We start from the raw sequence: 25,217 nt of genomic DNA, 5'->3' as shown, positions 1-25,217 counted from the left end.
ACAATCTTTGCTAGAGTATCAGTACCATGGGATTCATTGTTTCCCTGGAAGAGATCAAATCTCATCTAACTGCACAAGGAACGGCAAGGATAGAGACATATCTTTTTGGTGGATGGCACCTAGGTTAAGCAGATTGGAGTTTAACATAAAAGGAGCTGATGTCTTCAAGGGTAATGGTATGAATGATAACTTTTCTTTTCAATCATATCTTTAATTTACATAGGAGGGAAAGCTCCATAACTGAATAAAAGTTATGAATAGAGAAATATGGCTTGAAAATGAGGCATTAATCTAGAGTAAGATCAGTTACAAAATGGAATTGATTACTAAATGATGCAGAATAATTTTAATTTATTCAAGGGATGAGCAAAGAAATTTCTAGAATTATTGGGAAACTTTGTATATATGCTGGACACTTAATCTTTGTTGAATTGATATAGTATTATCTCCTGAGATGTCAGAGGAACAACACTAGGTGACTGGTCACTAAGAATGAAGATGAGGAGACAAATCAAACACTAAATCCAATTTTAATTACTTCTCAATTTTGCTTTGGTGTAGTGCTAGATATCTAGAATATGAACTTTAAGTAGTCAAAAAATCAAAACTACTATGTAGTTTAGTTTTTGGAAATGGAACATAATTAGACACTTCACTACAGTAGTAATTTAGAAAAGCATCATTCTTTCCTGGATTTCATTATTCTTTGAAACTTCCAATGTCCTTTAAACATGTTTTAATTGAATAAAATTTTTTCAATCTCTCTTTCTTTAATTTATTTTTATTAAAGATATCATTTGAGTTTTACAATCCCCCCCCAAACTTACTTCCATCCCCCCACCCCTTCAATCTCTCTTAAAACCATGGCTCATGTTGAATGTACTGTGTTGGCACCTAGAATATTAAATTTAGCACCTTTCAACTACATTTCCCATCCTGTGCAATGCATGCACTAAGTTTTCTAAGATATCAATATAATACTTATTTAAATTGAAACACAAGCAAGAATATTCAGTTCATTTCATGCCCTCCTAGAAAGACGAGTATTTCATTCTCTCTAGCTCATTCTTCTCTCTCCTCTTTTTCCTTCTTCCTATTTTATTATGAAGAAGGGAATGAAACGAGGAAGAAGAGGAAAATAATGAAATAAAGAAAATAAATTTATGATAAATATTGGATATGAATTATTCAATTTCTGTACAGCATATGATAGATGTTTAAAAATCCCTAATTCTTATAGAATATTTATATAAAAATTGTTCCATTGGATATTATTTGCATAAAGTTGTTACATTTACTGAATGTATTTTATATTTCCAAAAGACAGGATAATGATCTTGAATGTTATTTACTTATGGATCCTTTTATATAATGATGCTTAAAAACCAAATAAGAATGCATTCCACACATACTTCCATATCATAGTATTCACTAATGAATTATACTTGAATTCTTAAAAGCATATGTGTTATAAATGGATTCTGCCCTACGCATTTTTAAAATTACCTTTTAGACAGAGGAAGTATTTTTGTGCCGGTAGTTTTTTTTTTAATAGTTAACAGTTTTCTGACAAGCTTTATTTTTAGGAATTAGGATTGTGCTGTGGTTTTGTCCTAATGAATTTTCTGAGGGAGGCAGAGTAGATAATGGAGAAGCTGAATCTGTAGCCATAAACTCTAGGTTCAAGTCTTGGCTCCCACTCTTATGAAAAATAACAATTTAATTTTTCTTCCACCTAGGCATTAATTTCCTCACTTATAAAATGATGGGCTTAAATTGGGGTAATCTACCCCATATCCACACTCATGTGTACACACACACACACACACACACACACACACACACACTACTTTCTTCCTTTTAGAACTAACCAAAATAGGCACAATATCAGGAATCATGAAAATCTGTTTTTGAGACCAGCCTCAAACACTTAATAGCTGTGTTATGATCCTGGTCAAACTATTTAAAATCTAGTTTTTATAGTTTCATAATCTGTAAAAAAAAAAAAAGGTGGTGGTAATATATTCTATCTCCCAGGATTGTCTTGTGGATCAAGTAAAATATTATAAATTAATTTTCAAATTGTAAAGAACCATAGAAATTCAAGTTATTACCCATTTTTCTATCATGGAGTTTCTTATTCATGCATTAGTTGCATGGTTGTCAGTCTTATTTCAGACTAAATTCCTAAGATTCTTTGAATTTGTAACCAAATAATCTCTAAGATCCCTTCAGAATATAAAATCCTATGACCTCTTATTACCTAGTTTCTTTTTTTTCTCTTTTAAGAAGATAACAAATACATTTATCTGTAAGATTACAGAAATATAAAATTGAAAAGTTGGAATTTCAAATACCTTCTAGTCCCATTCATCACTGAAAGGAATGTCTATAACATACCTCACAAGCTATCTTCTAAATGTCATTTGAAAAATCAATTTATTTCCTGCCACATTTCCCTTTATAATTTTTTTAATTTAATTTATTTGCATCCATATGTCCATGTATATTTTTAAGTTACAAAATTTCCTTCCATTCTCCCTTCCCACCCTCCTCCCCTCAGTGGTGAACAGTCAGGTTAGTGTTGTATATATATATTTTTTTGATAAACATGTTTATAGATTAGCTATATTCAGTATGAAGAATTAGGATTAAAAAAAAGAGATACATAAGAGATAATTTTTTATCAAGTGTTTATCAGATTCTGAAGGGTTGTTTTGCTTTGTTTTTTTGTTTGTTTTTGTTTTTAGGGATTTGCAAGGCAAATGGAGTTAAGTGGCTTGCCCAAGGCCACACAGCTAGGTATGTCTGAGACCAGATTTGAATCCAGGTACTCCTGACTCCAGGCTGGTGCTTTATCCACTTTGCCACCAAGCTGCCCCTGGGGTGTTTTTTTAGTTTGTTTTTTCCTTCCTCTGGATGGGGGTAACATTATCCATAGTTAGTCTAATATAGTTGTTCTTACTCTCTGAATTTATAATTTTCTGATTACAGTATTAATGATTCAGGTTGCAGCTATTCTTAACTTCTTACAAAACACAATAGAGACAGGATAAATAGAAAATTTATAACTAAATAGAGGTTTAGATGACAGTATCTTAAGATAATAAAGAGAGCTATTATGATTAATAGATGATGTCCACAATATTCACATGGACTTACAAAGTATAATAACTCTCCATGGACTATGGAGAACAACTAAATTGTTTAGTCTTTAAATTAGTGACAATGCCTCTATTGTATATATGTTACTGTATGTGTATATGTAGGCATATTTATGTTTAGGCAACGGTATATGAATATTTTTGTTTGAAAGAGAGCACAGCTTTCTGGAAGGGTTAGAGGAGACATATAATTGAAAATCTAATTAAAATGAAATTAATTATTTTATTTTTGTATCTAAAAATTCCATGCATGTTTCATGACTTTTGTCTTCAAAAAATTAAAAGAAAATGGTAGAGACAATGTTTTGGTAAGAATTTCATAACATTAATATCTTACCTATCCTGAATTCCTTGTTTTACAAAGAGCATTTTTCACAAAATCAAACAAAAACCCACAACAAAAATTTGTATTATATGAAGCAAGAATAATTATTGTTGCTTTGTAAAATAGAATTACATTAAATATCTTGACTTGGGTCATAGAAAATAAATAATTTATATGAATATTAAAGTATTTCCTAGTGTGGCTAGAGCGCCTTCTCTCATGTTATATTTTTGTATTTTTTTAAAAACTGGTTTTAATTTTTTTAGAATCAAATTTTATCATCATCATTTTCATCAATTATCTTTATTTTTATGGAGGTACATTACCTCATTGTGTTCCAATTTTCCCAATAATTATATTCAAAAAATTCCTGTGTAAGCAAAAAAATGACTTCTTGCCCCCCCACCCCCAAAGTACCAATATAACTATTGGATAAGCATCTGTATTTGCAGAGTTACTACTAGACACCATTTGGGATTATGGAAGCAACAGTATCCAGAGGTTGCAAATGACAGTTCATGATGAGTCATAGATCTCTTCAATTCTTACAATAGGCTCTTTGTTCAGCTTCTCAGTATCCAACTATTAAATTATTTAATCAAAAACAAAAGATTATAACCCCCCAAAAGAGCAAAATTTAAAAACAATTTATATAGACCTTACAGGTAACCACGAGTGATTTACAAGTTAATAATAAAAACAAAACATATGTACATTAATACTTAGAGAACAGTCCTGGTAAAGGAATACTTAGGATGAAATATACCATGTTTTATTTGTATATATTGGGTCAATGTATAAAGGGTTTTTTTGGTAAAATTACAAAGAATATTCATGTGACCACAAATACAATTTATTAGAATATACTCCTTTGCAGTGGAAGTAATACCAAGTGTACTGAATGACATTTTCCTGACACATCGGTTTTGCAGATTACACACCCACATATATACAAACAGACACACAATTGTTGTCTTGTCTCTGGATTTTGATAACTCTGGAGGAGAGAGATTGACAACTTTTGTGGTTCTTCTTCACTTAAATCCAGTTCATTCACATGTTAATACATCTCTTTCCTTATGTCATTTGTCCTCTCTGTAAAGACAAAAAGTTATGTTTTTCATTGAACCCCCAGCCCAGATTTCTGTGGTTCATTGTTTAGGTTTTGATGACTTCAAATAATATTTGGAAGTGAGCTTAGTCAAATCACTGATTAAAATTATTTATACACATACACACACACATACTCCACACACACATTTACTTTTAGTGAAAAGTATTCTTTTTTTTTTTTTAGATTTTTGCAAGGCAAATGGGTTTAAGTGGCTTGCCCAAGGCCACACAGCTAGGTAATTATTAAGTGTCTGAGACTGGATTTGAACCCAGGCACTCCTGACTCCAAGGCCAGTGCTTTATCCACTGCACCACCTAGCTGCCCCCTTAAAGTATTCTTCTTATTGTGGATAAGTTAGTATTAAGAAAGTTTCAGTCTTTTGATCTAAAGGAAGAAGTCAGTCATATAAAATATACAGGTTAAGTACTGAAACAACAAGTGCATAATATTAAGGAAATGGGAGCCTGATTTAATAGTCATGATTAAGAAGGGAAGAAATGGGTATTTACTAGGTTTTTGTCTTGTATTGATATTCCGCATCAATGAGTTTCAAAGAGAGGGAAGAAATAGTATAAAAACAGAGTGGGGATTTAATGTAAAACACAACCAATGAGTAAAATGAGCAAAGAGTATAATAAACAATTTGTCATGCTTAATATAAGAGAGAATACTGGCATTGTATTTAAATCCCTAAAGTAATGTTAACTCTTCCCATTTCTTTGAACAAGCTTCGGTTGTGGAAGGCCAAAACTATGTCTGAGTTCAGCTCACATCATGAACCATTTAAAATCTGGAACTATGTTTAATATAAAACTTTTAGCTCATTCACTGTGAATGCTCTGCACAGATTAGGTATTTAATAAATATAGAAGTTGAATTGTTCACAGGAATATCACGTGATTTTTGTCCAAACCATTGCCAAAATTCAGATACATGGAGTCAGAAGCTATGGATCTAGTCTAATCATCTATAGAACAATGTGCAAGAGAAAAAACACAAAGAAATTTGGTCAATTATGTATGATCCATTCTTTGCTGATGCATATTAATGCCTAGTTTTTACCAATTTCTTCTTTTAATTAAAAGTATTACTATTTATTTTTCATCATTTTCATTTCCAAATTCAATTCTTCTTTTCAAATACTCATGCTTTATAACTAATGATTTTAAAAAAGAGAAAAAAAATTCAACAAAGCAACAAATATATGAACTGAATATAAAGTTTCACCTTCATAGTTTCCCACCTTTGCAAAGAAGAGTGGAATATACATTTTCTTTTCTTCAGGATCAGGTTCATTCATTATAATAACAACATTCAGTTTCATGTTTTGTTTCCTTTATTGTTATTATTTTTGCTTCCATTTAAAGTATCACAGATATAAATATATATATATATATATATTTCTTATTTCATTTTGTATCACTTCAATTTTCTCATATTTCTCCATAGATTTTTATAGGCATAATATTTTATGTCATAATGTATTAATTTATCACAATTATTTTCTATTTTTCCCATTTTGGGGTTTACACTTTGTTTAAAGTTGCTACTAAAAAGATGCAACGAATATTTTGTTTATATCCTTCAGGGGGCGTTTGTCCAGTACTAGGGCATCTATGTGAAAATTATAATTTCTTCCTCATTGCTTTCCAGTACTGATACATCAATTTGTTCTTTTGCTATTAGTTGCCAGGGGCCAAGAAGCCCCCATAAAAAGAGCAAATAAATTCCAGACATACCAGGAGCCAAGAAGCCCCCTGTCAGATAAGATAAAAGGAGCAAACAAAATTCCAGGCATACCAAGGGCCAAGATAAAGAAAAGAGGCCTCACCCTCCATTATCAAGAACAAACAGACCACAGACTATCCCTTCTCTCAGGCCAAGGCATACCAACTCCACCCCTAAGCTAATCCCCTTGTTCCTTCTCTACAATATAAGCATGTACTTTCTCAAATAAACTCAGACCTTATCCACCATCCTTGGGTCTCACTCTCCTTATTCTCACCCATTCCATTTCAGGCTGGGTCCTCCTCGACACCCCACTTTTATGTCCTGCGGGTCGGGGCAATTAGTAGTATGCCACTGGGACAGCTAGGTGGTGCAGTGGATAAAGCACTGGGCCTGGAGTCAGGAGTACCTGGGTTCAAATCCGGTTTCAGACACTTAATAATTACCTAGCTGTGTGGCCTTGGGCAAACCACTTAACCCCATTTGCCTTGCAAAAAAACTAAAAAAAAAGTAGTATGCCACTAATTTCCTTCCTAAGGACTCTCCCAATAGAATCTATTCTAGAACATTGTGTAGGATCTACATCTATCTCATCAGTCTATAATTTTTAAAAACTATCTTTACTTTTTTAAAGATTATTATCTTTGTCCAATGCTCTGTTCTTCCTCATGATAATTAATAGCAATTCAGTAATTATATTTCAGAAATCTTTCTGAGAATACAATTTATTCTCATTGATAAGACTAAAACTTATTGAGTCACTAAATGATTCTTTACAACATCCATATAATTTGGGTTCCAATTTGGGCTTAAGTAAGTTTATTTTAGCCTTTTCATCCTGCATAGAATTTTCATTGAAAGAGAAGATAAAAGCATAAATGCTTCATGTTATGTCTCAGTTTTTCTCCTTAGATAACCCATCGAAAGTATTTATCCTTATTTTCTTTCTCATCTTTTTCTGTAAAACATATTTTAAACTTAATTCCTGTTTCTACTGCACTTAGCATTTCCAAAAAAATTCTCCTCATTTTAAAACTTCTATGTCATTTTTGGTCCCTTCCATTTTGTGTGCATGTTATTTTTTTGAAACTGAGTTCCTAGGAGATCAAGATCTATTTCTTTGGACCTCCCTCAATTCTACACACACACACACACACACACAATCACAAAGACACATTTCTTTCCTCATCAGGATAATTTCTATAGTATCATGGGAATTTCACTTATGAGAAGTTTACAGACCTCTTGAAGTTGTCTTTCAGATTATTTGTCTTCTTTTGACTGAGATGTTACAAAAGAATGTGTCAATGAGAAGGAAACTAGTTACCTCTTGGACTTGCTATTGAACCCCTTACAATGGTTCAATGGCCTTAGTCCAAGGCAAAATGATTTTTTTTCCTTTAAGTATATTGGAGAATGAATCAACCTTTGTTAAAGAAACTTCCTGTCTTGATGCTATATGAATTCCTACACCGGTATGTCAGGTCATACTGCTCTTACAGCTGATCTTTGCAATCAAGAAAAATTTGAGAGAATGAGCAGAAATTAGAATGTGTTTGCTAGACTACAAGAAAAACAGAGCAGAAGAGCATTATCTAAAATGGAAGGGGAATGTGTTCATCCATGTGCACATATTTATGTATTCATAATATACTTAAGCAAATGTAGAAAGATATGAGAGTTAAAATAAATAGTTGCCATGATTTCTGTTTTGTATTAGTCACCTTTCTTTTCATTTGTATCAAAAATTGAGAGGTGAGTTGTTTTAATAATTGAAGTCCCACAATGTACCTAGTATTATGCATAAAAAGTCTTTTATGCTGTCTTTGCAATTAGCTTCTAACTACCTAAGAACTGATTATCTACTTTTTTCTTTCAGCTTCTTCCTATCTGCCAAGTGGTCATTAGCACCTCCTATCTCCCTGACATTAGCACATTTCTGGCTCCCTGCCATTTGCTTGTTAGCACCTCCACTGGAGAATGAGCAGGTAAAATAAAATGAGATAAAATTCAAAGTTGTCTATTTTTCCATTTTGAGCAACTATGGTAAAATATTAGGAAGGAAGGAAGGTTAAAGTATTGGCTAAAATTGTTTTGAGTTCCTCAGTGGACAATAAACATTCATAACATATGAATTTTGGTATTTGTGGTAGGCAAGGTGGGGGAGGAAAATGGAAACAAGATATCGGGTGCTATATACTTTGAACTCATTCTATATTTTACTTAAAATGGTCCAGAATATTTTGAAAAATAAGTGAAATTAAATACAATAAATGCAACCCCAGGATAAGAATTAAAATGATCATATACAGTGTTACAAAACCCAAGAGGAGATATACTAGCAATGATATGAAATTTTCTTGTGCGTTTGCTTTTACTATGTAGAAGTTTATTTCTATTGAGGTGGAGAATAAATGACTGTTAAGTCAAATCAGGAAAAATTTAGGCTGTGAGAGAGCTACTTGACAGAATGGTGTGAAAGCACTGATTTCATAAGAGAGAACATAGCATGTCCATAACATTTTTTAAAGCAAAGAATCACCTATACAGAATAGATGAGGTATGGTCCTGTCTATAGGTAAAGAAAATTGTAGATTGTGACTTCATGTCATTTAAAAATTGAGATTCAATAGTCTCTGTGTCTAAAGTACAAAGGATAGTAGATATTTTGCTAGTATCTGTGTGTCTGTGAGAATGTGTGTGTGACTGTATGTGTGTTTGTATGTGCATATGCAGATATAGAAATAAGAAAAATGGCTCACCAAAAGACTAACACATTAAATGAGAGAAACTGTTATTCCTAAAATTATTAACTAAGATGAGTCCTATGTGTCAGGGAAGAAGTAAAATAATCAAGTCAAATCAAGAACTACAAGTGGAGGAATTGATCATTTCTTAATTTTTTCTTTCTTTTCCTTCTTTCTATCTTCTCTCTATCTCTGTGTCTCTGTATCTTTCTCTCTCTCCCTCCCTTCTCCTCTCCTCTTCCTATTCTCTTCTCTTCTCTCCTCTTCCTATTCTCTTCTCTTCTCTTCTCTTCTCTTCTCTCCTCTTCCTATTCTCTTCTCTTCTCTTCTCTTCTCTTCTCTTCTCTTCTCTTCTCTTCTCTTCTCTTCTCTTCTCTTCTCTTCTCTTCTCTTCTCTTCTCTCTTCTTCTTCTTCCTCTTCTTCTCTCTCCCTCTCTCTCCCTCTCTCTCCCTCTCTCTCTCTCTCTCTCTTTCTCTGTCTCTCTCTCCCTCTTTCTGTCTATCTCTTTTCTCTCCCTCCATTTCAAATTTAAGAAAATGTTTCTATTCTTTGGAACTGTAAGAGCGCCATCTGGTGACTTCCAGGACTTCAAGATGATCTGATTTTCCTAATAAATTTTTTAGGGTCCTAGGGGTATGGGTCTACATTACAATGGAGATTAATATATTTTCACGCTGTATTTTTACTTTGTGTACAAAGGAAATTAGAGTTTGCTTCCAATGGGAAGATGGCCGATAATACAACTCTAGAAAGTATATAAATATTTAAAACAAACTGAAACTTGATTGCTTCTCCCTGCCAAACAAAATATAACACAGTGCAGAAGCTTATGAAGTATAATACCAAACCACAGGACTTTGAACTTGTTTGAGATTTGAATAGATATATTCTCATGAAAATTATTGCCAAAACCCAAGAGGAGAAATACTAGCAATGATAGAATAAGCCTGGTTGCAGAATATTCTGCTTGCATTGATTTTATATAATTACAAAATATAGAGTGCAGTTTTTCTATAGGAATACACTTATATTTTAGTATGATATTAACTGAACTACTAAAATGTCTTATATATTCATAGATTTGTCAGAAATTTCCCCAGTGGGAGTAGATTTAGCACCTGAAAATGCTTGTAGTTTTGTATGGAAGACTAGCTTAAAACTGTGTGTAGTTCCATTAGATTGCAAACTTGAATTTCAGATGAAAAATGCATAACCAAGATTGAATTAGGATTAACAAATAAAAAAATCTTGTTTTTGGTAAAGGAAGAAATTTTGAAATACAATTATGTCTACTGAGTCAACTGTGAGAAATTCAAAACTGATTAAAAATATCTTGCATGTAGCCAATTAAGGATAATAATTTTATGAAAAATATCTTATTAGGAGAATTTGGAACTATATATATAATACAAAAAAAACTGCAGATGAGTATTTCAATTTTTAGTCATGATGTATTTATTGCTATACTCTTTCTTCAATTGCATGTCTGTTTTAGTACCAAAAATGTCTTGAGGATTGCCATGCTAGAGAAGGTTACTCTTAGCCATACTTGGAGTTTGACAGAAATAAAAAGTAAATGAAATGATATCTCAAAGTTTTGTGAGGTTATATAACTATAAAGGGCTTTCATCATAACAACAGTATAAAGTTTTTAATTCCTAATCTCATAAAGTGGGAGATTGAGGTTGAGAGAGAGAGAGAATGTGGCTTGGCATCATTTTGGAAAAAAAATCCTCATTTGAGAAGTTCAATTCTTCCTATTGAAGCTGATTTCATTTTTTTAGACTTGATAGAATTGATTAATGTTCATTTTAAACTTAAATTGCCTACCTTTGAACTTCCAGATGGGAAAATAGACAGTAACTGTCTCTCTCTTTCCTGGATGGGGGATGGAAAGTCACAACATCCATTATCTATCATATTATCTAGAGCATGAGGATGATCCATGGAAATTGTAGAAGCATAAATGAAATTTATATTTCTAAAAGCATCATTAGAAAGAGTAGCTATATAAAATGTCAGCAATCCTTCATGTTGCTAGGTAGGCCTAATGACTAACGGCATATCAAAATGATGCCCAAGCAGCTCCTCATTTACTGAGGGCATTTAAGTGGACAGCCCTTGTACACAAGTGCAGAGTAACTAATGAGCTGTGATCTGTGAATACTTCACACGAGCAATGATCAGACTTCCTTCACTAATATTTTGACTTTTGCTATTCATGACAATCATACTGTGAGTTGCAATTTCTAGATTTTTCTCTCCATAAATATTCCTCTTTCTCAAAGCAAACAGTCTTACTTTTCCCTTCCCCAGCTTTGAAAATGTGTCTGCTTTAATGCTGGGCTTTGTTCTACAACGGCACAACTCTTGACTGCCTATTGATTTTTCAGATGTTGTCGCACCAGAATCTACTTGAAGCATTGTATTCTGTGTATGGCCCAGGAAATCAAAATAACAGCTCAAATAGATTTATGCAGCAAGAAAATTGCATTACCATCCCTGCAACCAATTCTGAACAATGAAAATTGAAAGGATAAGCTGAGTATGTTCAAAAGTGTTTTGATGTTGTGATAGTATAGTCCCAAGTTAGAGCTCAGCAGTTTTACTTTGAAGAATTCTAAGTCAGTAAGAAAAAGAAAACAAAAACAAAAACAAGAAAAAAACTTTGTACACAAATGGCCTTCCACTTTTACAAATTTTAGTATACTTCAACATTTCAGTGCAGTGAACTAGTAACATTCTTGCACCTGACATGTATTTCTTAAGGATCTGAATATAATTCTGCTTGCACTGGAATCAAAAGCTATATAGAGCAAGAGATTGCTGAGGAAATGAATTGTGTACAAATAAAACACAAATAAACTAAGTGCTATCTAAAAGTATAATGAACTGTTGATTAATAATACATTAGCAGTTAACACTGAAATCAAATTAGTCATCTGAAGAAGTTTGCATATATGTTTCCCCCTTGTCACTGATGGTGCAGTAATAGTTTTTAAAGCAAGTGTGCCTGTATGATGAGTTCATTTGGTATTCAGTGTAATGGCACTGATAATAACGAACTCATTTGGCTTCCATTATATAAGCATTAGATAATGGATACCTATATTAGAGTGTTACTGCCACAGTAGTGCTTATTTCTGTCTTCATTTGTACGCAGCTCTAAATCTTTAAAGTTGAGCTTTTATGCAAATTCCTGACATTTATATCTTTGAATCTTGACTAATTTTATGGACACAAGCATCCCATTATTGTCAGAGTTGTTTCCCATCCCAAGACTTGCAACAATCATATTTGCTAAGAGTTTTATGACTACTATCCTAGTTGATAGCTTTTATACTTCCCCTTTTTAAATTATCTTTATTTTTGTAAACAGAAATTCATAATATTATCTTCGAAAATGTCATTATATCAGGTCCTTGAAGAAACCAGCTGGGCGAATGCTCTGTATTGCTGCAGTTTCTTATTGATTTCTGTTTATTCTTTTCACTTTCTTACTGAGAAGGAATGAATTTTACCCAGAAATAAAATTAAAATATATGAAGGCAGCAGAATGAGTATTAACTTTCTGTCAGGAGAAACTGTAGTTACACATAGTAAAGATCATGTATTGGCAAATATTTGGACTTTATCTTTCCTGTCTATATGTAAATTGGTCTATGAAAATTTTTTTTTGTAAATAACTTCTGACTTCATATTTCTTATATTTTATACTAAAATAATTTGTGTCCCCAATGTCTGTATCAGAATTAATTTAAAGCACATGAAGAGTTAATTTCATATTTTGAAAGACTGACAAACATTTCACTCTAACACATTGAGAGAGTTTCTCTAAAACAGAAAAGTGCTTGACTTTAGTGCATATCTTTATCACATTTATTTTATAAAACCTATAGAAACTATTAATTTATACAAAGTAAAGAGTGAAAAAATATCTACTTATTGGAAAACATATGCATATGATTTCATGGCATATTCCCTTATAAATGGTAGAAATAGTAAGCATTATAGCTCAATGGCAAGAAGAAAGAAATTCTGTTACATGGAAAGTTGTCTTACTCTAAATAAATGCTAGCAAGAAGAGAATGTCATATATGTAGAAAAAGCCATGGAAACTATAGTCAGTTGTGCCCCCCCAAAAGCTTTCTACAATATGGAAGGGAAGATTGTTAATTCATGATTCAGCTGATATTTATTGAGTACATATCCACCATGTACAAGTAACTGGATTGAGAGCTATATGGCATAGCTAGATCAATGAGTTATGGTTCTATCTGGAGATATCCATTATTTACTCTTCTATCTACTTACCTTACACCTGTCATGGCTTTGTAAAATTGACAAACTATTATTTACTGTAAAGAAAAAATGGCCAGAGAGAGAGCATGACTCCAACTAGGCTTTGATTTTATGCATGAATATTTTTTTGATCTCTAATTTGTATTTACTGTTTTAGATGGAACTGAACTATTTTGCTAAAAAATTCTAAGGTCACCCTTGTTCATAGTCTGTAAATAAATGGTGCTTGAATCATTCATGTTTTCCTTTAAAAATGTCCTTCATGTATATCCCAGAAAGATCACATAAATTAAGACCTTCCTAAAAAATATTGGACTAAAAATGTTTGAAATGTTTGGCAGCGTCATTGTGGGTAGATAGTTTACAGGAAACCTCATGTACACATTTGAATAGGCCTATGGGAATAAACTTATATAATACATGTGAAGCAGAGTTGAGTATTCCTGAGATTCTGAAGTGAAAATGATTCTCTGTCCTAGAGGACTTATGCTTTAATATGGCAAAACAATTCTTTTATTTTTTTCCATATTTTGTGTGTTTTCTCTATCATGTCAAGGCACTTGTCTAGGAACACTGGGATGGGAGTCAGAATACCTGATCTTTGATCTTAGTATTTCTGTGAATTTAAAACATGAAAACTTTTTGAACTTCAGTTTCTTTCTCTCAAAAGTGAGCAGGAACTAGATTTTCAACATCATGTTCTATGAAAAATTTTAGAATTTTGGGAACCCCCATCATTCATCCTTAGTTTTATATCTTTTTAATGTTAAATTCATATTATTAATTTATTTCATTAGTGTGCTTATCTATACCATAACTTCCCAAGCAGTAACTAAAATAGTACTTAATACCTTGTAGAAGTTCAACACCTCTGAAATTTAAATACACTATATATTTTGAAGTTGGAGATTTTCCCCATAATAAAACTATAAAAACAGCTAATAACAGGGATATATTTTTGTTATGATATGCTTATCAGATCTGGAACTCATTAATATATTAAACTTTATCTAATCCTAGTATGCAACATTAGCAAATTTTCTTCATTACAGTGACCTATAATAAGTATATTTGACAGTACAGGAAAGAGAGTCCAGACTATGCACTTATTACCTGCTCATGTGATCCCCCTTCCCAGTCGTCATGAATCTACTAAACATCAATAAAATATTAGGGCAGAGAACCAGGACATCTGGACTCTCAATTGGAGTAAATGTCCCTTTGTATGCCTAATTCACTATTCTATAGAACTATAGGGTGAGGAAATTACATATTTAAATGAATGTGAATAATAAAGTGACTGACTCATGATGATCTTTTGAGTGTTTATGTTCCTTCCTCATCTATGAACTAACTTCTACAAAGGGAGATCTCAAATTCATTGTTATCCTCCTTTTATTGAAGATTCGTGAGCTGAGACATTGTCCGTGGTCTTACAACTAATATCTTTTGAAACCTAAGTTATTCTGGTTCAAAGTTCAATATTCTATCCACTATGAGATATTGGAGTGTATGGGTATTCAGGGAACACCAGCATCTTCAGTATGTGTTTCTGAGCCCTTTTCTTACCTGCTTTCCACCTTTTGTGTCCAACTATCTCCTAAATTTCACTTATGTCTCCAAGAAACTATAGCATGAACAATGGCCACATTTTGGCAAATGATTTTGGCAGGTGGGCAAAACTAGGTAAAGGTTAGCAGTCAAAAATAGGGAGATGAGAGGTGAAGACTTCCCCTGGTGGAATAGGAAGATAAGAACAATTTGGCCATGAAAGCAACAGAAGCATGCACTGTAAAGCAAACACTAAGAACTTGATTAGACACTGAAGACATAAAGGACATCTGTGGTACCTTATAACCAGTTGTCTTGACTTTCATGTTGCCAATGGACTTCAATTGCTCTCTTTGAGAGAGTGAAGCCCCATAGTGTTGTGCAATTCTATTTCACTTCAATTCATTTCAGGTGCAATTTCCATGCAAAGGCCTCACATATAATGTCTTAGGTCCTCTTCAAAAATGAAAAATGAACAACCTAAATTAAAAAAACAGCATTTTGATGAAATCAATGTTGAAGATCACAGGTCATCCATACCTTCTTATTGTTGATTAGCTTTTTAATCATGTTCTTCCATAAACTCTATCCAAAAGGATATCCAATATACTGGGGGGTATTTCCTTAGATCTCAAGACATTATGTAAATTAGAATTGAATGGACATCATTTATTCCTCACTTTCACTACTTGCCTAGACAACTTCTCTCCATGCATTTCTTTAGTATTTTCTGCTCGTCTTTTACTGGTCAATTATTTATTAATAATGTACACAGCATATTCACATCACTTACGTATCTCTCAAATACCTACAAAGTCAACTACAACTTCATTTATTTAATTATTTTTATCTTGTAGTATTCCATTATTTGCATCATTGACTAAATGCTGATCTTCAAATTATAAGCCTTTGTTTCCTGGAGAAATCTGGAGTTAAAAAAGAAAATGCCATTTTTTTTCCAAAAAACAATCAAAGATGTTATCTTCCATCTGTCGATATTGAGATTCAGTGTATTGCATATGCAGTGTCTATCTAAGATATATGTATTAGCTAAACACACATACACATATGTATATATATATAGAAATGAGACTTAAATATGGATTAGAAAGATACAGACATAAATGTAAGCATAGTTATAGCTATAACTATGCTTACTATGCTTATAGCTATAGCTATAGGTTTACATGGATTGACAAGTTTATATATGCATGTGTATGTTTATGTGTCTGTGTGTATATATATATATATATATATATATATATATATATATATATATATACATATATGATATTTATCCTTCCTTCTGGAAGGAGTTCATGACATAGGGGAGGTGATGTTATACTACGCACATGAATTGAATTTTGAATGAGAAGGTTGCTGAGCTAAGTCACCAGCCTCACTTTCTCCTCTGAAGCTATCTGGGTCAAGTGACCAGATATAAATCAGAATGATTGGAGATAGCCTTCGATGTGAAATAGTTAGGTTAAGCAACTTGCCCAAGGTCATAGGTAGTAAGTGTCTGAATCCAGATTTGAACTCAAGTCGTCCTGACTTCAGGACTGGCCCTCTAACCAGCAAATTAATTCTTTTTAGACTATGCAGAAATGCTTAAGCAAGTAATAAAGAATGAAAGAAAAACCCATAAATTGGTCCATTGTGTCTTTCAGTGTATACTCATATGTGTGTATACATTCATATGCTTTCAATGTACCAATTTTATGTGACTTTTCCAATTCCATATAATCATCTGAATTATAGTCATTTTATCTACTTTGCAAATCTCTACAGGATATTTTTATTCTCTTTTTAAAGAACACATTCATAACACAAAGGACATTAGTGCATCTTACTGCTGAATCCATAATATAATATATGATAATATTGCCAATATATTCTTTGTCTTTTGAGACATCTATTTTAAATAGTTCAGTTTGGAGTCACTTGAGTCACAAATTAGAAAGCCTTTTTTTTCATCTAAGTTGGTATAGATTTTTGATGTTTGATCAAAAGTTCATGAATTGACAGTTTATTCATGTTAAATATGTTAAATATATTCTTTTTTCCAATTAGGAATATAAGTTATGCCATTTTTAATGATATTTCTTCAAAATTGTTATGTCCAGCGTCTCACCATTCTATAACTGAAGACTATATTTATATGATATATAGAGATGTCTTCTATAAATTCTACATGCTTTTTTCTGAATCATATTATTATCCAATATCTTTTTTCTTCCCCGTATCTACCTTTTCATTGTAATCATATGATATTAAAGTGTATTCTGATTTAATTTGAAAGCCCTCATAGAGTTCTTTATAGAATTTTTTTTTCTGAATTTCTCAGCCTTCACAGCAGATAACTGGCATATAAGCAAATATTATGTTCTTTGTAATATTATTGTAAATGTTTGCAAAGAACACTGCAATATAAGATGACTAAATATATCCTAAATTGATATTTCTTCCTGCCCTTGAATATACAATAAAAGCAATTATGCATCTAAAAGATATTCTCATTTAGTTTCATCTTTCTTTTGTATTTGGTTTAATTTATACAACAAATGTACATAAATAAATATGGATGCATTTAAATTACTTTATTAATTCCACTCATTTATTGAACAACAGTCTCACATTTATGGTATTAACTAGTAAATTAACATTCATATATGGGGGCAGCTAGGTGGTGCAGTGGATAGAGCACCAGCCCTGGAGTCAGGAGTACCTGAGTTCAAATCCAGCTTCAGACACTTAATAATTACCTAGCTGTGTGGCTTTGGGCAAGCCACTTAACCCCATTGCCTTGAAAAAACTAAAAAAAAAACCATATAAAATTCAATATTTATAAGTACTTTCTGTCTTCTTTGCCAACACCTTGGTACCAACACCGAAGAGTCACGATAGATAACAGAGGATTAAAGGTCTGTTTGCAGGTTTTTTTTTTTACTTTTATGGCCAAAGAATTTATCAACTAGTGGACAGACTACTTGTGAGAATCCTCTTTATTTTAATAAGGTTGCTACTTAAAAAACAGACATGGTCTCTTTTCATTATTTCTAGATCTTTTTCAATAAGGTTGCAACTATCAGAGTTTGTGCTCTACTGGCAAAGTTATTAAGAACCCATGGACATATTGGACATGACTTTGACAAAAAATGTCAAATGACTAAATGAATATAAGATATTTCCATTGAGACAGATTTCTTAGAAGAAATTTGAAATTAAAAATTAATGAAAATCAGGAAGCAAGCCTAAAATAAATTCCTTGCATTCTGTGTTGTTTTGTCATCATCATCTATTAATGTTTGACTTTGTCTCTTATGCTTTCTTTATATGAATTTGTCTGAATTTATAGTTCTAAATAAGAATAATGAGACAATGTGTCCTGAAAACTTTTGTTATGGCTGCTTCATAGAAATTTGGTTTGGAGATATATTGTGCTTATAAGAGTTAAAATTTGACTTTTTTATGGGAATTGAAAATTTGAAACATAAATATATATTATCTAATTGCCTAAAATATACCCAAATAAAGATTATGATCATTTGACAGCATGCCTTCCAATCCTTCAATGAAGTTTTGGTTTACTTATTTATTATTTTCATCCATATGCATATGTATATTTTGAAGTTACAAAATTTCTTTCTACCCTCCCTTCCCACCCTGCTCCCCTCAGTGGTAAAGAGTCAGGTTATCATTGTATATACATGTTTTGATAAAAATGTTTACAGATTAGTGATTTTCGGGATGAGGAATTAGGATTAAGGGAAAGAAAAACATAAGAGATCATTTTTATAAAGTGTTCATCAGATTATGAGGGGTTATTTATGTCTGTGTGTGTGTGTGTGTGTGTGTGTGTGTGTGTGTGTGTGTTTTGTTTTGTTTTTCTTCCTCTGGGTGGAGATCATATAGTCCACGGTCAGTCTAATCCAGTTGTTTTAGCAATCTGGACTGCTAAGTGGAGCTGCTTTCATCAAGGTTGTTCATCTCATAATGTTGTTGTTGATGTGTACAATGTTCTCTTTTTTCTACTCCATTCAATATCAGATCTTGTAATTCATTCCATATTTTGCTAGTCTGACATTATAGTTTCTTACAGAATAACAGTATTCCATAGTATTCACATACCTAAACTTGTTTAGCCACTCTCCAATTAATGGGCATCCCCTCAATTTCTAGTTCTTTACTACTACAAAAAGAGCTGCTGTGAATATTTTGGAACATGTGGGACTTTTCCCTTTTTGATAGCTTCTTCTGGATATAGACCTAGAATTGAAATTGCTGGGTCAAAAGGTATGAACAGTTTTATTTCTCTTTGGGCATAGTTCCATATTGCTCTTCAGAAAGGTTGAATCCCTTCACAACTCGACCAGCAATGCATCAATGTCCCAATCCTCCCACAACCTCTCCAACACTGATTATTTTTCCTTTTTCCATCTTGGACAATCTGATAGGTGTGAGGTGATACCTCATTGTTGTTGTAATTTACATTTCTCTAATCAATAATGATTTGAATGATTTTTTATATGGTTTTATATATATAGCTTTAATTTCTTCATTTGGAAACTATCTGTTCATCTCCTTTGACGATTTATCATTAGGGGAATGCAAATCTTTGATGAAGTTAAGAAGTTCATGCATTTTCAAAACCAGAATGTTTTCCATTGTAAATTAGCCAAATCATTACCACCTTCCTGGTGTACATCAAGAAGAGAATAAAAGGGGCGGTTAGGTGGTGCAGTGGATAGAGCACAGGCCCTGGAATCAGGAGTACATAGGTTCAAATCAGGCCTCAGACACTTAAAAATTACATAGCTGTGTGGCCTTGGGCAAGCCACTTAATCCCATTTGCCTTGCAAAAAAAAAACCCTAAAAAAATAAAAAGAAGAGAATAAAAATGAACTAAGAGAATTTCTGATAGAGTTTCCACAAATTCTTATAAAAATCAAAATGGAAATATCAATTGCTGAAAAAAGTGAAATACAGTGCATTAAAGGGATGTTGTAATTATTTTTTAACCTTTGTTATCACAGAGTTATGACATAAGTGAGGTGCTGCCATGACATACATTGAATTGGATTTAAATGAGGAGAGCTGGGCAATAACCAGCCTCACTTTCTCCTCTGGAGTCATCTGGGTCTAGTGATCATAAGTGCATCAGAACTATTGGAGATAGTCCTATAGGCAATGGTCTGTAAGCAAAGAAATAGGGGGGGATGTAAAAATATGAAAATGCCATCAGGATATTAAAATAAAATAATAAACCATAAGAACAAAAATTAGATATTTATTGAAAACCTTAATTTCTTAGCTAATTCAATTTTGTATACCATGTAAGAGATAATACAAATAATAGTCAATTAGGACATTGAGTGCGAGTGATTATATATTCATCTATGCCAAAGTAGAACTGAACAGGAAAGTGTATTCAGTTAGGTTGGATAATAGACATTCTCTATAAAGTACTGAATGTTTTAAAAAACAATAAAGTAAACATTGCACAGCAGAGATCAGGAAAAAATCTACACGGAAGCAAAGAAAAGATGGACAATTTTGAACATAATGTGTAATATGTATTATATAATATATATTTGAAATTGAAATATATTTTTGTATAATATGAATTCTCTCATGTTTTGCTAAACAAAATAAAAAAGAACACTTTAAAGCTAATTTGTCCTCACCTCCAAGACTCTTTGATATAAAATTTAATTAATTAATGAAAGATAAAATACTAAAGGGAAGTTGGAAACACTTCTAGAGACTATCATTATTGGCACCCATTAGGATGAAACTGTAGTGAGACTCAATCTAACAGCAGCAGCGATTTACATTCTTACTAAAGAAAACTATATAATTCACATATTCTAGAATTTTCAATGAATTTTCACATATACTTTCTCATTTGAATTTCACAATAAAGCTATGAAACATCAAAGCAGATACTATTGACCCCATTTTATAGAAGAGACTAATGTTCAGTCAAATGACTTGATTCAGATCATACAGTTAATAAGTGGTGGAGGCAAGATAAGAACCTATATTTCCTAATTTCTAGTCTCAGTCCTTTCCACTATATTAAATTTCTCCATTTCTTTTTTTCCTCATCTTCCTTCTCATTATCTTTAAACATTAATGTTGGGGGGCAGCTAAGTAGTGTAGTGGATAAAGCACCTGCCCTGGAGTCAGGAGTACCTGGTTTCAAATCCGGGCTCAGACACTTAATAATTACCTAGCTGTGTGGCCTTGGGCAAGCCACTTAATTGCATTTGCCTTGCAAAAAAAAAAAAAACCTAAAAACATTAATGTTGGGATAAAAAAATCAAATCTTCCTTACCTCTTTGCCAACTTAGGATGGAAGTAGTAGCAATCTAGATTTTTATTTTTTTCCACTCCCAAATATCACTGCACTTTCTCTATTATCGATACAGAATCCCAAAAGTTAAAATTACTTTTTCTTGGTTTGAACCTATTTTCATTGATGTGTTAGATTCCCAGTGTGGAAATTTTCTCTAGTGATGCTGAAGTAATTTACATTTTTAAAGAGCTGTCCAAAGTAAAACATGGAGAAAAAAAAGGATTTGTTCACACATTCAGGTTTCAAAATGGAATTTTATAACTCCATTGCTGCTCGGCTAACCATCTTCCCACATTGTACCCTAGATGCTGCATATAATCCTTTATGTTCTTTAATAATTTTCTCAAAGATAAGAAGAGAAAAGTACAAGACTTTTGTCTCTTTATTCCTCTGCATACAGCCAGTGTTAAGCTTCACAAGTATCCCCCTTCAATGGAGATCTTTGAGAAGAAATTGGATGATTATTTTTCTGATCTATTTTAATTCTGTATTATAACTTCTGGTATAATAATCAGTTCTGTTATTCAGAGCTCTTCCTCTTCAATTTAATGTATGCATTGCTCTTAATTAAATTCTTGTCATTTTTGCATTTAAAAATAAAAGGAACAGCACCAAAAGTCACAGAAAATATGTTTTGAACTCCTATTGCTTATAATATGGCAAATCATTTGGTTTGACCATTTAATTTTATAAACAAGAAAAGAAGCATAGAATAATTCAATGATTTTTCCAGGGCTGAACAGCTAATTAAGATACTGTCAAAACTAGAAATTAGATTTCCTTCCTTCAGAGGAAAAAGTGATTGCTACAATGAAAATTATTATAATTATTCTATGCCTTGTCTCTAAAACATAACTAGTAAATTCTTGATCCAGGACTAGAATTTTGGACCACTAATACTTTGGCTATTCCACAGCAAGGTAGTACAGTGGATAGAGAACCACCTCTAGAGTCAAGAGGACCTGAGTTCATATATATTCTCAGATACTTGACACTTACTAGCTGTGTGGCCTTGCCATATCACTTAACCCTGATTGCCTTTTGTTTAGGGAAATCTCAAGTCATTCTGCTTCATATATAATTCTGGACCCAGATGGCACTGGAGAAGAAAGTGAGGCTGGTGACTTAGCACAACATACCTTCAATGAAATCCAAATTGACTTGCTTGTCCTGGTGTTACCTCCCTGATATCATGGGCTTCTTTGAGAATGAAGGATAAACATCATCATTAGACAGTGTGGAGACTACTATGTTCAAGTGTGGACAATGTGGGAGGAATCCATCAATTTATTTATATTTATCTACTTATTCTTTTTGTATTTTTATTTTCTTTGTTCATTTCTTTATTAAAGTAATAAACCATAGTCTGTTACTCCACATTTATTTGGAAAATTTTCAGTTAGAAAACAATATTCAAGGAACCCAAATCTCCACTTCATGTTATATTCTTATACAATTTGAGAGAAACAAGAGTTTAAATGACTTTTATAAGTTTACACAGCTAATGTATCCAGACAATTCTTAAATTCTGGCATTTCTCACTCTAAAATTTAAGATATTTGTCAACTATTCTCACTATGTCTTTCTGTCTGTCTGTCTCTGTCTCCCTCTCTGTTCATTTTTTTCCCAGTCTTTGTCTCCATTCTTTTTTGTTTCTTTCTCTGTCTCTTTCCCTGTGTTTCTGTATGTCTATCTGTCTCATGTCTCTATTTTCTGTCAGTCTGTCTGTCTGTCTGGCTGGCTCTCTCTCTCTCTCTCCCCTCCTTTCTTCCTTCCTCCTTACTACAATAATGGAAACACACTTCAATGTGAGAAAATTTTTTTATAAGTGTTGTCTTTTTGAGCTTCTTTAATGCTCATTACATCATAAAATAATTACTGTGGCAAAGATTATGTGGCAAAGAACCTAAAAGTCATATTTCATTTTTCCAGTTATTTTCATTGTCCATCAGTAACTGAAACATTCCCCCTACTTCCCACCCAAAGCTGCTAATAAGATAAGGCCGCCTACCACTATGAATAAGTGTAACCTTCCTTGAATATCATTGTTTTATGTGTTTTGGGAAATTTGTTCTTTAATACTTAAGTGATCTAGATATAGTCTTTTCTCAGAAATTTACTAAGCGTATGATTCATGATTCATGATTCTTAAATATTAGTTGCAAGTGAATGTACTGTAGCTAACAGAACACGGAAATTGAATTAGATGAAAACCAAATGAATGATTATTCTACAGAATATATATGTATATATATATATTAAAAATAATAGTTCTACAAACATGAAATTATCACAATCAAACTAAAAATCTAAAAGACCCCAAATCTTAGATGTCTTTATTTCAGGGTTGTATCATTGTCCATTTGGTGATCTGATGAAGTCTATGAACCTCTTTCCTGAATGATATTTTAATGAATAAAATAAATTGCATATTAAAATATTCCACCTTCTCTTATGAGATCCTCTCTATCTCTTATTTCATCTTGATCTTTTCCCATAGCAATAGAATGAAAGGCAATTTCTTCTTCATTACTTTTATTTCTTTATGAGGTGACCATTCATATACAGGTATATAAACATTTGGAGCTAATCTTGATATAAAGTGGGTGGTATTTGTTTAAATCGAATTATTGCCATACTTTTTTCCAGTTTTTTCCAAGAAGTTTTTGCCATAATAGTTAGTGCATTTTTTGACAACTATTTTGTTAATTAGTTAGGCCAGGAGAACATCGTACATATCACAACAAAGATAGGATGCATTAATATGAAAAATACATAACACATTTTTCAGATAGTCAATGTGGCAATTAGTTTTGTTTGACTATGTTTGTGTGACGAAAATTTTCTTTCTGTACCTTTTTCTTTCTTGCTTCCTTCCTTCCTTTCCTTCTTTCTTATTTTCTTTCCAGCAGCTAGAGAGAAAGGAGGAAGAAAATAAATGCTTTGTAATTAAAAAATTATAAAAAGCATATAATGAATTTCACATATTATTTTTAAATAATTTGAGAACTCCAAATAAAGTAATTATATTTATTCTAGAATAATATTTATAAATATATTCAATATACTTACTAAAATCAAAATTGAAAAAAAATAAGTTAATGGACCCCAGCATCAGTTCAACATAATTTTATGGATGATGAAACTGAAGGCCAGAAGAATAAGTTACTTAAAATAACAAAGTGAATGTAAAACTTGGATTAGAGCAGCCTTAAAGGTGGTTATTCTATCTAGTTAAAATACAGATATTTAATTTTAAATGATCTGAGGGAATTCAGTTCAAGATTTTGAAGTATACACTTTATACAAATAATTATGCTAAGCATTAGCTGTGAAAAGATGTAAAAATTGCAATTGATGGGCAAAAAAGCTCTATAATAAAATCAGGTATTTCCTATATACTTCTCTGATGGAATATATTAAATGTTACATGAAAATCAAAACACAGACTATATGATGTTCAGCTTCCATTGAAAATAATCTCTATTTTTCCTAAATAAATGGACAACTTATATTTAAAACAAATAGAAAAAGTTTCATGCATTTTACTTTAGGTTGAACTTTCAACATAAGATTTTTCATTTGTTATTCTAAAGTAGGTGAACCATATCTTTGGCACACTTCCTCCGATTTTTCTATCCTTGAAGGGAATTGACTATAGTTTACCAGTTTATGCAAATTGTTTCTTAGCTTACTTAGGGTACTTCCTTATGGTGTTCCTCTAAGGACTGATCTTCTCAACTGAAATCCGTTACCCAGATCTTTTATACCTTCATTTCCTATCAAAATTAACATATCAAATTCCCATTCTAGAAGAATGGATTGGCACTTTTGTTCCTCTAACTTTCTTGGGTTATACAACAATGTTCAGCAAAATACAATCAACAATTCAAATGTAGCCCAATATTGTTTTTTTATATAGCC

At 32.1% G+C, this 25,217-nt stretch overlaps 1 long non-coding RNA gene across 1 annotated transcript in view; it reads left to right on the top strand.

Annotated features, from left to right (window-relative positions):
* Positions 1 to 23,404, top strand: part of LOC141520307 (uncharacterized) — a 31,321-nt gene extending 7,917 nt beyond the window's left edge. The window contains exons 2-3 of the long non-coding RNA XR_012477584.1: positions 8,211 to 8,319; positions 22,343 to 23,404. This is a non-coding gene — a long non-coding RNA (uncharacterized LOC141520307). The remainder of the gene's footprint in view (positions 1 to 8,210; positions 8,320 to 22,342) is intronic.
* Positions 23,405 to 25,217: the final 1,813 nt, after the last annotated feature.

Source organism: Macrotis lagotis, chromosome 4 (genome assembly GCF_037893015.1).
Source record: "Macrotis lagotis isolate mMagLag1 chromosome 4, bilby.v1.9.chrom.fasta, whole genome shotgun sequence".
NCBI lineage: Eukaryota > Metazoa > Chordata > Mammalia > Peramelemorphia > Peramelidae > Macrotis > Macrotis lagotis.
Note: the sequence above shows the minus strand (reverse complement) of the source record. Positions and strands in the feature narration are given on the sequence as shown.